Source organism: Ranitomeya imitator, chromosome 3 (genome assembly GCF_032444005.1).
Source record: "Ranitomeya imitator isolate aRanImi1 chromosome 3, aRanImi1.pri, whole genome shotgun sequence".
In the NCBI taxonomy this organism is placed as follows: domain Eukaryota; kingdom Metazoa; phylum Chordata; class Amphibia; order Anura; family Dendrobatidae; genus Ranitomeya; species Ranitomeya imitator.
This window is the reverse complement of record NC_091284.1, coordinates 33,997,799-34,011,843: the sequence shown is the minus strand read 5'-3', so window position 1 is coordinate 34,011,843 and position 14,045 is coordinate 33,997,799.

The following is a 14,045-nucleotide window of genomic DNA, read 5'->3' as shown; positions in this document are numbered from 1 at the left end:
AACATGTCTCCTCCATACATCTGTAACCTGGGCTCCAGATACTCATCTGCACATGTAACCTCCAACCCTCACAAGATCTCCTTCTCTACTCCCCTCATCTTCTTTTCCCACAATCGTATACAAGATTTCTCTCGTGCATCACCCCTACTCTGGAACTCTCTACCACAACACATCAGACTCTCGCCTACCATCGAAACCTTCAAAAGCAACCAAAAGCCTACAGCCTACCGTAACTCCCCATCCACCCTACCACTGCACGACTAGCTTTGCCCTCACGTACTGTATCCTCACTCATCCCTACCCTACACAGGGGGTTGGTGTAGTAATGGACAGGAGGGTCTTCTCTCCTCCTGTACCAGTTGCTGACTTGTATTGTTTAAGATTAATGCACAATTATAATTATATTTAATTATAAATACCCCTTTTCACATGTAAAGCGCCATGGAATAAATGGCGCTATAATAAATAATGTAACTCAGGATCAGTAATGTAATGTATGTACACAGTGACTGCACCAGCAGAATAGTGAGTGCAGCTCTGGAGTATAATACAGGATGTAACTCAGGATCAGTAATGTAATATATGTACACAGTGACTGCATCAGCAGAATAGTGAGTGCAGCTCTGGGGTATAATACATAATGTAACTCAGGATCAGTAATGTAATGTATGTACACAGTGACTGCACCAGCAGAATAGTGAGTGCAGCTCTGGGGTATAATACAGGATGTAACTCAGGATCAGTAATGTAATGTATGTACACAGTGACTGCACCAGCAGAATAGTGAGTGCAGCTCTGGAGTATAATACATAATGTAACTCAGGATCAGTAATGTAATGTATGTACACAGTGACTGCACCAGCAGAATAGTGAGTGCAGCTCTGGGGTATAATACAGGATGTAACTCAGGATCAGTAATGTAATGTATGTACACAGTGACTGCACCAGCAGAATAGTGAGTGCAGCTCTGGGGTATAATACAGGATGTAACTCAGGATCAGTAATGTAATGTATGTACACAGTGACTGCACCAGTAGAATAGTGAGTGCAGCTCTGGGGTATAATACAGGATGTAACTCAGGATCAGTAATGAATGTACACAGTGACTGCACTAGCAGAATAGTGAGTGCAGCTCTGGAGTATAATTCAGGATGTAACTCAGGATCAGTAATGTAATGTATATACACAGTGACTGCACCAGCAGAATAGTGAGTGCAGCTCTGGGGTATAATACAGGATGTAATTCAGGATCAGTAATGTAATGTATATACACAGTGACTGCACCAGCAGAATAGTGAATGCAGCTCTGGAGTATAATACAGGATGTAACTCAGGATCAGTAATGTAATGTATATACACAGTGACTGCACCAGCAGAATAGTGAGTGCAGCTCTGGAGTATAATACAGGATGTAACTCAGGATCAGTAATGTATATACACAGTGACTGCACCAGCAGAATAGTGAGTGCAGCTCTGGGGTATAATACAGGATGTAATTCAGGATCAGTAATATAATGTACAGTATGTATACAGTGACTGCACCAGAATAGCGAGTGCAGCTCTTAAGTATAATGTAGGATTTGTTTTCAGTAATTGAAAGGGGTGTACTCAAGTTTGAAGGCAATCTGCTAAGGGATATCTATCTTATCGATGTGGCCCTAGTGATCGCGAGAACTGTGCAGAGACCCAGCTGAATAGAACGGAGGAAGATCATGTGTATGGTCGCTGTATTAATTTTAAGGGCTCATTGCCACTTGCAAGCCATTCGGACTGCAACCCGATAAAAAGTTTGGTTTGCACTTAACCCAATGCTTGTCTTTAATGCAGCTCATATCTACGATTTTCTCATGCAGATTCAGCATGCTGCAATTGCACCCAAGAATCGGATTGTACGCCCCCATACTAGTCTATAGGTGCATGTGAAACATCGCACTGCACTTGGATATCACCCAAGTGCAGTGCGATTTCCACGTACGTCGGCAGCAGAGGAGATGGAGAAATTACTTTCTCCGTCTCCTCCGCAGCTCTGCTCCGGTTCTCTCATACCAGAAGCTCACAGCACTGACACTCAGCTCACACTCACAGCAGAGCAGGAGCCGGCTGTCATTGTCATATCACAACTGACGCTCTCATGAGAGAATCATCGGAAGCCATACACCAACAAGAACCTGGCGTAAGTGCTGTGCGCGGCAATCAAAGGTGCTCCCATTAAGAATGAATGCAGCACGCAATCAAACCACCTTCCATTCTTCAGAATCCCAGTGATCAAAGGTATCTCCCCTAAAACATGGATAGGGGAGAACAACCCTAGAAATTAGCAGTTTTGTCAGGAGGGGTATGATTTGGTAACAATTCCTTTATTATCCTTAATGTGTGCATGTAATTTCTGAAACCACCTGACATGTTATAATGACAGGGTTGGATGGTCGGATGTTTGATCGGGGGAGCTCTGGGCGAGGCAGCAGTTAATTTATTCAGACATTTCCAGGAGAAATTATGAAGAATCATCACAATGTAGACTTTGTTTTCCATGAATCTAAATATTACTAGGCCGTCCCCTGGTGTAGTGCGGCTCATTACTAGGCCATCCCCTGGTGTAGCGCAGCTCCTCCCCATTACTAGGCTGTCCCAACCGTATAGTACGGCTCCTCCCCATTAATAGGCCACCCCAGTGTAGCACAGCTCCTCCCCATTACTAGGTCGTCCCCTCCCCCTCATGTAACATGGCTCCTCCCCATTACTAGGCCATCCCCAGTATAGCACGGCTCCTCCCCATTACTAGGCTGTCCCCTCCCCCTCGTGTAACATGGCTCCATCCCCAGTATAGCACGGCTCCTCCCCATTACTAGGCCATCCCCTCCCCCTCGTGTAACATGGCTCCTCCCCATTACTAGGTCATCCCCTCCCCCTCATGTAACATGGCTCCATCCCCAGTATAGCACGGCTCCTCCCCATTACTAGGCCATCCCCTCCCCCTCGTGTAACATGGCTCCTCCCCATTACTAGGTCATCCCCTCCCCCTCGTGTAACATGGCTCCTCCCCATTACTAGGCCATCCCCCGTATAGCACAGCTCCTCCCCATTACTAGGTCATCCCCTCCCCCTCGTGTAACATGGCTCCTCCCCATTACTAGGCCATCCCCCATATAGCACGGCTCCTCCCCATTACTAGGCCGTCCCCTCCCGCTCCTGTAACATGGCTCCCCCCCATTACTAGGCCATCCCCCGTATAGCACGGTTCCTCCCCATTACTAGGTCATCCCCCCCCCTCGTGTAACATGGCTCCTCCCCATTACTAGGCCATCCCCCTTATAGCACGGCTCCTCCCCATTACTAGGCCATCCCCCGTAGAGCACAGCTCCTCCCCATTACTAGGCCGTCCCCCCCCCTGTGTACCACGACTCCTCCCCATTTCTACACACATACCCCAATAGACCATGGGTTCTCTCCAGCTGACGTTTTTACAGCCAATTGTGATAAAGCCCCCTCTATTATGTTCTCCGACCTGGCGCCATTGTGTCCAATGCAACCGAACAAATAAAACCCGTACAACTTTTCTTTATTCAAAATAAAACAATAGTTTCCAAATTGCACATAAATGTTAAATCTTTAGCAGAAAATACTTTCATATATAGAATTAGATGTCAAAACTTGTCAATACTTCCATTTTCATTGCACCCCACACTCACCCACATACATATTGGATCCAAACTGCAAACAGTGCAACGAAAAAAAATGTGGATTTCTGACAAAATAGAAAGAGCTGCCCACAAATGCAATAATGAAAGAATAAGCACCGCATGCGCCTCCCTTTAAAACAAGGGTGAAGTGCGCTGGATCTGGGTGTAGGCGCGTTACGGTTATTTACTGTAACCGTCTGCACTGATCTCCTGCAACGGCCAATATGCCATTAACGAGCCCCTGTATATGATCTCCTAAACGTCCTCTGAGGGAAGGAAACGGCCATTGGTTTCCCGACCATTGTCAGCCTCATTTACTGCCAGCAACGTATGGCCATAAAAGAACTAAAACCTGGGGTGAAGATTCTGCTGTCCACTTCCTGATCTTACTTATTTTCTATTTGGAAGTCTGCCCTTTAAGTGAAGAGTCACCTGTATATATCAGAAACGAGGCAAATAAGAGCAGTAACAAACTGATACCTACATGCAGGGAGGAACAAGGGAGTGCAGCAGGTCAAAATCAACATGTCTGTCCACCCAAAGTAAGGACCCTTCATTTTTACAGACTGCTGCAAAACAAGAATTACAGGGGAGATTAGAAGGGTCATGATCGCCCCATCGTGGTGGCACATGGAGAGGTGGCCATGAGGGACATCAGCAGAGGCATGGTGACACCATCAAGGTGGTACATGGAGAGGTCATTTGGGACATCAGCAGTGGCATGGTGACACCATCATGGCAGCATATTGGGAGGTGGCCATGAGGGACATCAGCAGAGGCATGGTGACACCACCAAGGTGGTACATGGAGAGGTCATTTGGGACATCAGCAGTGGCATGGCGACTCCATGGCAGGACATGGGGAGGTGGCCATGAGGGACATCAGCAGTTACATGGTGACTCCATCATAGCAGCACAGGGGGAGCTGGCAATGAGGGACATCAGCAGTGGCATGGTGACTCCATCGCAGCACACGGGGAGATGGCCATGAGGGACATCAGCAGTCACATGGTGACTCCATCGCAGCACATGGGGAGATGGCCATGAGGGACATCAGCAGTCACATGGTGACTCCATCATGGCAGGACATGGGGAGATGGCCATGAGGGACATCAGCAGTCACATGGTGACTCCATCGCAGCACATGGGGAGATGGCCATGAGGGACATCAGCAGTCACATGGTGACTCCATCATGGCAGCACAGGGGGAGATGGCCATGAGGGACATCAGCAGTCACATGGTGACTCCATCAAGGCAGCAAAGAAAATGTCTATTAGATATAGGAAATGTGTAAATCGGGGTACAGAAACCCTAGTCCTCCACCTGAATGTCTTCTAAACCATTTGACAGACTGGGTGCTGGGGACATCTTTGTTAAACACTGTGGCTCTCATGTAGGTGCCTCCTTGGTCGTGGCAACTCAACTTTGGAATTAATCTTGACATCTATGTATCACGGTCCGTGGACAGAGCAGACACAGGTCTCCAGACCCAAACTCAACAACAAGCTTATGTCTACGTATGAGACTGCTGAGGTCAGGAGACCTGGGTCTGCTCCATATTCAGACCCTGACGAAAGAGAAGCCAGTCACACAGGCTGGTGGAGACAGGTTTTATCGGGGTAAAGCCCGTTGACATGTAACCTTTCTTCTATTGATTGCCCTGGCACCGGATGCCAAAGAGGCAAAGCTTGACTGAACCTCCCACGCAGTTTACTGTTTAGCACTAAAGTGTCCACTGGGCGGAGACTGACTAAGTATTAATCCATCCAGGTTGTGTTGATGGAAAGTAAAATCCATGTCAAGATTTTCCACAGCAGGGAACCGGCGCATGCGTGGTGTGTTTTTTTTTGTGTGGAAAGATTTCAGCTTGTTTTGTTCTGCACATGCGCTGACCCCAGCTTTCCTAGGCAGAGCATTATGTTATAACCGCTGTGAGAAAATCAACAATAAAGCCAATTATTCTATATTGAGCACAACCGGCGCACATGCAGAACAAAATGGATTTCTTTACACACAAAACTGAGAAGCCGCTGCGCATGCACCGATTCCCTGCTTTGGTACCCTGGAGGCTGGCTCAGTGATTAAGTCTAACATTTAAAATCGGTATACACCATGTGGAAACATCAGCACCGAGAAAAGCGCATGAGTTATACATGGTGTCACTATGCAGAGCTAGTGCAGATCAATAGATATAACAAAGGTATTAAATGGTCTGCCAGAGAGGTGTAAATTATGTACAGGGGTAAAAATCAGGTGAAAAAGTTCCAGTTAAAAGTTAATGTCCACAAATAACCATAAAGATTACTACAGTGGTCAAAGAAAGCAGCAAATCACCTGTCTAGTCAAACAGATAATGTGCTGCTGCCCGTGGTCTCCGCCAGAGGGATGGCCCATGGGCACCCTGCCTCCGCCAGAGGGACGGCCATGGGCACACTGCCTCCGCCAGAGGGAGGGCCCACGGGCACACTGCCTCCGCCAGAGGGACGGCCCACAGTTCTTATGCTCCCCCTAGTGATGGATGCAGGTTAACAGTTTTGTTTTGTTTTTCCTTCTGCATGTTCTATGCAGGGCATTTTGAACATCTGCTTATGAAAAACTAAAAAAATCTGTCCACTGTAAAGATTTATCAATAATGATTAAAAAAAAATTGATGATAAATAGTAGAAATTCACTTTAAAGCTGGATTGGCACTGTTGTATTGAAGGGGGAAAATCGGCTTGAAATTGTTCACTCCACACCCCTGCCCTCCTATACCAGTAGTTAAATTAATTTTTAAGAAAAAATTTGATAAAGCACCCCTATAAGACAAAAAAAAAAGAAAAGCTCTGCAATTAATGGAAGACTTCACAAATCTGTAGCCAAAGCACAAAATCATGTAACATGTCGGTCAGCTACAATTAGTGGTCAATTTATTTTTAAGACTGCGGTCGACTCCCGTTAGTAAGGCTCCAGAAAAGAGGGGTGACGGGTGAGAAATCAGCCCGTACTAATGTCACAGATTAATACTTCAGAATGTTTTCACTAAATGAAAACCAGGTGGGGGAAAAACAAACAAAAAAAAACATTGAAAATATGAAATTCATGGAGATTTAAATATCGGAGCTCAAAAATAATAAATTAAATGTCAATAGCCTATACTGGGTTCCAAAACGAAAATTGTGTTCAATCTTTGAGGGAAAATAGATGAAATTTAATATTTTTTTTCCTAACAAGCTTCATAAAAAAATGTAACAAGGGGGAAAAAAAATATATATATTACAAAACTATAGAAATCTGTAAACGTAAAGCAAGCTGTGCAAATTAGTGTTCAATGGCCAATAAGTAAGTCAGACAGTATAAAGGAGGCTCCCGGGGATATAGGGAGGGTCTCGCGGCGGGAAGCCTCAAAATTACTAAACATTTGAAAATACAAAAACACTTTTTGCCCCACAGAGGAGCTTGGCCCGTCACGAGGCACAAGTTGGCATCTGTGCTGTATATGCTTCAATAACAAGTGCAAACGAGTAAAAAGTCTCTTCACATTCACATCAAAGAGAAAAAACAGTCTAATCCCTGAATTTTAACAACTTTTAAGTCAACTTGATTTTGATTTTGTGAATTAGCGGAGGAACGGTCTCGCTCGCTCTCGTACAGAAAGCCTCTGCAGACGGGACTCTTGAGACCGCACACCATTCAAGTTTTCGTCACTGTGAGCCGGGTTTTCGTCATACCGTACTGTCCTTTTCCCTCGGTTTCTTGTGCATATTTTCGAGCGGCGGGTTAATTTGTGGACCCGGTCATCTTCCTGCCAGTCCTCATCGCAGCTGCTGAGAATACGCTTCCGCTTGTGACCTCTGGATCGGCCTGCCGCATTCCCATTATTACGGATGTCTTCACTGTCATCAGAGAGGGAGGTTTCGGAATCTGAAGAAATACATTTTCCATTCCTGGGTGGAGTTGTCTCATCAGAGCTGGAGAATAAGGAGTCATCCGAGTCGTCGACTAATCTTTGATTTCTAGTACGGGGTGGAGAGATGGGTTTTTTCATCCTTTTTCTTTCAGGAGATTCACTTTCTGATTCAGAATCCGAGATTTTCCGATTCCAGGGCTGAGGTATTAACCTACCTCTAAAAGTGCCGCTGGGACACACGTTGGTCAGAATGACTCTGCATTCCGGAGATTGTAAGTTTGTTGCTTTTGCGGCCGGCTGTTCCTGCTCGCTGTCACTTTTTAAATCAATCTCCTCTTCGCTGTCATGCAGGAGTCGTTTCTTGGCTCGTTCGGCCGCAGTCTGCTGCGGTAGGGTTCTGCTGTTTTTTTGGGCGCTGCAGTCGCTGTCGGAAGTGAAGGCGCTGTTTTCGACATCGGACATGTTTTTGATCTTGTCGGCTGCCAGGGCAGCACATTTGCGGAGTGTTTTCTTCCTCGTTCCCTGATGAGTTTTGCTTGCAGCTTTAGAGTCCGATTCGGAGGAAGATGAAATTCTCCTTCTGCTGGGTGCAGATCTCCTTTGGTTATTGCCCTGAGATGCTGCATTAAGAGGAAAATATATTAGAAATGAAGCAATCAGTAACATCTTATATGTGATGCTGCAAAACTACATTTCCATACAGCCAAACATTGCTTGGCCATGGTGCTTCATGTTGCCCCCTCTGCCTGCTCGCACCTACCTACCGGATCAATAATGCCATAAAGGTTTTCCATTAGGCACAAGAGACTTGTATATTGCAGGAAGTGTGCCAGACAACATTTCCGCTTACATAACAGATCCCAGATGTTACTTCCATGATCAGAGGCGATTACCTTGCTTCACTGCAGTTGTTCTCTGTTGTCGGCCATTCATTTTAGATTTAACGCCATTAACCCTGTGCGACGCTGAACTCAAATCAGTCTTGGCATTCGTGTCTGAGCTGGAGGAAGATGATGAAGAGTTGGAGGAATGTTCAGAAGCCGAGGTAGAAGAGGATGAGTCCGTTTCACTTCCTACAAAGTCAGGACACAAGTCGAAGACATTAGTAGGGTCAAATCCAGGCAAAAATAAGCAATAAGTTAGTAATATAGAAAGAGGTTTCCCATCTTGGGGAACCCCCTGTGATTATAAACAAAATCCTTCCGGTTTAGTCTTGTTGCCCCACCATCGGACAGAGTCTCCACGCCTGATATTAGATCACGGCTATGATGACCCTTTGCGGGACGGTGTTATTACCTGATGACCTGGAGCAGCTTGGTGAGGAGTCACTCTCTCTGCTTGATGCTCGGGACTTGGTGAATATGGGCGAGGAGCCCGATGATTGTCCATTAAGGTGCCTTGAAGAACTGGCAGCGCTGAGCGGACAGGGAGCACAAGCGGCTCCACTTGAGGTAGGCTGCGGTGAACATATTTCTAAGAAACATTGGTTCATTTCATCAGATGTGGATCGTCTCGCTTGTCTGACTTTTCTGCATATATGAAAGAAAAAAACAAAACAAAAAACACTTATTTGGGTGTTCTTGTCAAATAATTTGACTGCATAGGAGGCCGGAAAGGACAAGTGTCGTGTCACATGTACCCAGGAGGAAAGGTGTTAAAAACCTTGTTGTTTTCAAAATAAATGGAGGGAGCCCTCCCCCCGTTTATTTTTTAACCCCTTCATGTCATGTACCAAACATGTACGGAACATGTCGGGTCTTCTTTTTGATGTTTGCTCAATCACTGAGCCTATATCTTTTCTGGCATTTCATCAGCTGACATGTGCCTTTAACAGCCGTGGATGGAATCACAATCCACTCGTGGTTGTTAAGATGTTAAATGCCGCTGGCTGTCAGTCTCTGACAGCAGTAGCTGTCAAGTCTGACAGCAGTATTTAACATTCTCGCGTCACAAACCCTGCCTGTGTCACATGACCGCGGGTCACCAATGGGTTGCCATGACATCCCAGGGTCTACAGGAGTTCCCCGTGGTTGTCATAGCCGGAGAGCTATGAGCATTGCCCAGCGGTCGGCGCTCACAGCAAGTGAGCATGTCCGCTACAGAGTAGGCTGAAGCCCTGCTTTGTGTAGCACAAGCGATTGAATTATCGCAGCTTCTAGTCTCCCATGGAGAATATTGAAGAAAAAAGTTTTTAAAAATATTAAATAAAATTATGTTTAAAATCACCCCCCCCCCATTCGCCCCATTAAAAATTAAACAAAAATTAGAAACACACTTGGTATCAAAGCGTTCAGAATCACCCGATCAATATATAAAAAGAATGAATCTGATCGGTAATGTGTATAACGAGAAAAAAAAAATCAAACACACCAGAATTAAATTTTTTGGGTCACAGCAACATTGAATTAAAATGCAATAATGGGCAATGAAATGTTCCTATCTACACCATAAAGCTATCAAAAACGTCTGCTGGACATGCAAAAAAATAAGCTCTCACCCAGCCCCAGATCAAGAAAAATGGAGATGCTACGGGTCTCGGAAAATTACGCAATTTTCTTTTTAAACAAACTTTGCATTTATTTTTTTCACCACTTAATAAAATGAACCTATAAAAAGAATCTATACGTTTGCCATCTACGAACTCGTAATTATCTGGAAAATCATAATGGCAGGTCTTTTTTAGAATTTGGCGACCATGCCAAAAAAAAAAAAAAAAAATCAATTGTGGAAATGCACTTTTTTTGCAATTGCACTTTACTATTTTTTTCCCTTACATTATATAGTACAAGAAAATGGTGTCGCTCAAAAGAACAACTCGTCCACCAAAAACAAGCCATCACACGGCCATATTGATTAAAAAAATAAAAAGTTATTGATCTGGGAAGAAGGGGAGAAAAAAAAAAAAAATGCAGACAGAAAATGGCCCGAGGGTGAAGTTACTGTAAGTCATTTGTCCAGTCTGCAATAACCCCATGTTTACACAGTTAACACTAGGAGAATATTTTCAGGAAGTTATTACAATTGAAGATATATATACTCGGAAAGTACCAGCAGGTCACAGAGAATCTTCTTTACAAGCATCTAAAACCTTATAAAGTCAGCTCCCCAACTCCGGTTGCTCAATTTAGCAATTTTCCCTGATGGGGATTACTTGCCTCAAGACCCTAAAGATTTGATATCTACTTGCCTACTTTGGACACATATGAAAAGAGCCATCAGAGAGGGATACGGAGGTCGGACGAATAGATGGAACAAGGCGAAAAGGAAGACAAGCAACCAGATGGCTTGATACTACTAAGATAATGGTGGAGAAGACCCTGGTGGATTTATCTAGGCTTGCACTTAAATCTATCTTCCAAAGGCCGCTAAATATTATTATAAATAATAGTAAATAGGAGAGTGAATATCACTTTGAATCTTATATCGAGGGTTGGTAGAAAAAGAGGGCTTTTTGGTACTCACCGTAAAATCTTTCTTGGAGCCTTCATTGGGGGACACAGATAACCGTGGGTGTATGCTGCTGCCGCTAGGAGGCTGACACTATGCAAAAAAGGAAAAGAACAATAGCCCCTCCCCGGCAGTATACACCCACCGACAGGCACTGAGCACCTCAGTTGGTGAAAAAAAAGCAGTAGGAGAAACAGCCATAACTGAGAACACATGAGTACCAGCTCAATTAGGACTTGTAGGCCCAAACACGGTACCAAGAACAAATAACCAGGGAGGGTGCTGGGTCCCCGAATGAAGGCTCCAAGAAAGATTTTACGGTGAGTACCAAAAATCCCTCTTTATCGCTTCATTAGGTGACATAACAGTGGGACGTCCAAAAGCAGTCCCGGAAAAGGGTGGGTAGAAAGGAAGCGAGAAAAGGACTCAGGTCGGCCGGTATGCGACCGCCACCTGCAGTACCTTCCTACCAAAACCTGCTTCTGACGAGGTCTGGGTATGAACCCTGTAAAACCTCGTGAACGTATGTAAAGACGACCAGGTGGCAGCCTTGCAAACCTGCAAAGCGGAGGCCTGGTGACGAACAGCCCAGGAAGCACCGACAGCTCTGGTGGAGTGGGCCCGTACCCCAGGAGGGGCTGTGTCTCTTGAGCACGGTAGGATTCCGTTATAGCAGAACGAATCCAGCGAGAAATAGTGGATTTGGACGCTTGAAAGCCTTTCCGGTGACCCTCAGCAATGACAAACAGTCGGATTTGCGAAAATGGGCAGTTCTAGAAAGATAGATCCAAACGGCCCTGACAACGTCAGGCTTGTGAAGAGACTTCTCCAAGGGGTGAACAGTAGAAAGGCAAAAAGTTGGAATGATATCCTCATTGATGTGGAAAGCGGAAACCACCTTGGGAAGAAATTCGGGGACAGGTCTTAGAATGACCTTGTCCTGATGAAGAATCAGGAAGGGGGGAGCGGCAGGATAATGCTGCCAACTCAGAAACTTAATTGAAGTGATCGCAATGAGGAAGGCCACCTTCCAGGAAAGAAAGGAAAGACGTCCTGAAGCAGTTCAAAAGGAACGGTCTGAAGGGCACTGAGAACCAAATTGAGGTCCCAAGGTTCCAGCAGAGGACGAAAAGGAGGAGCAAGATGAGCAACTCCTTGCTGTCTTCACTTGAGAGACGGAAGCCAAGTCCCTTTGGAAAAGAATGGACAAGGCGGAAATTTGACCCTTTAGGGTACTGAGGAACAAACCCGAGTCGAGATCTGACTGCAGGAAGCCCAGAAAGTCCGGAAGGGGAAAAGTCATGGGAAAGAAGTTGTGTGTCTCGCACCACCGGAAGAAAGCCTTCCAGTACCTGTGGTAAATGCGAGAAGAAGCTGGTTTCCTGGCTCTGAACATGGTCTGTATGACCGGCTGAGAAAAACCAGACTCCCTCAGAACCGCGGCCTCAACAGCCATGCCGTTAAATGCAGGGACTAAGAACTCTGGTGAGAGAAGATCTGAGCGGTCTGGGAGTCTCCAAGGGGTATCCGCAAGCATGTTGACCAGCTCGGTGTACCAGGGGGACTTTGCCCAGTCTGGAGCTATGAGTATGACCGGAATCCCCTCTATCTTTTTTACTACCCTTGGGATCAAAGGAAGTGGGGGAAACAGAAAAGGAAACAAACTGCGACTATGGGATTACCAGGGCGTCGTGGCTGATGGCCAGCGGGTCCCGGGATCTGGAGACAAACTGAGGAACCTTGTGGTTCATCTGAGACGCCATGAGGTCGACATCTGGGGTGCCCCAACGAAGACAAATCTGGTCGAATACTGAGGGATGGAGAGACCACTCGCCCGCCACCAGGCCCTGGCGGCTGAGGAAGTCGGCTGCACAATTTTTGATGCCCAGAATGTGGACAGCTGAAATGACCGGAATGTGACGTTCCGCCCAATGAAGTATCCTTGCTGTCTCTGGCATTACCTGACTGCTGCGCATCCCGCCCTGGTGGTTTGAGTACGCCACGGCCGTGGCGTTGTCCGACTGGATGCGGACGGGACGACGGGCCAGGAGTGATTGCTAGTGGAGTAGGGCAAGGAAGATTGCTCTGATCTCCAGTAAGTTGATAGGAAGAAGAGCCTCCTGGTGGGTCCATTGACCCTGCGCTGTGAGATGTCGGAAGACCGCTCCCCAACCAAGCAGGCTGGCATCTGTGGTGATGACCTGCCACTGAAGCGGAAGGAAAGACCTCCCTCTGAGGAGCGATGAAGACCGGGTCCACCAGGTCAGTGACTGCCGAACCTGCCGAGGCAGACAAACGGGCGGTCTAGTGAGGTCATGGATCTGTTCCAAGTGGAGAGAAGAAACAGTTGGAGGGGACGTGTGAAATTGGGCAAAGGGAACGGCCTCCATGGAGGCAGCCATCTTTCCCAGGACTGCCATGCAGAACCGAAGCGAGCAAGGAGCTGGGTGTTTGAGAGATCGGGCTGCCTTGCGGAGACCGGAGAACTTATCCAGTGGGAGGAAGACCCGAGCCAAGTTCGTGTCAAATTCCATGCGCAGGAAGGACAGACGCTGGCAGGGAATCAGAGAGGACTTGTCCCAGTTGATGATCCACCCGAGGAGAGTCAGTGTCCAGAGAGATCTGGAAGCTTCGTGCAGTCTCGATGAGAAGAACCCCTGATCAAAAGATCGTCCAGGTAGGAGATGAGTATCCCCCTGGAATGAAGGATGGCCATGACCTTGGTGAAGACCCTGGGAGCCGACGCCAGGCCAAACAGGAGGGCCGTGAATTGGTAGTGCTCTTTCTGGATAGGAATCCGAAGGTACCTGTGGTGCTGTACGCTAATAGGAACATAAAAGTTACGCATCCTGAATATCCACTGAACACAGGAACTCCCCGGGCTCCATGGCGGCAATCACATACCGCAAGGACTCCATCCTGAAGTGGCGGAGTCGAACATGGCGGTTCAAAAACTTGAGATCCAGAAATGGGCGAAGGGAACCGTCCCTCTTGGGGACTATGAAGAGGTTCGAGTAGAACCCCGAAAA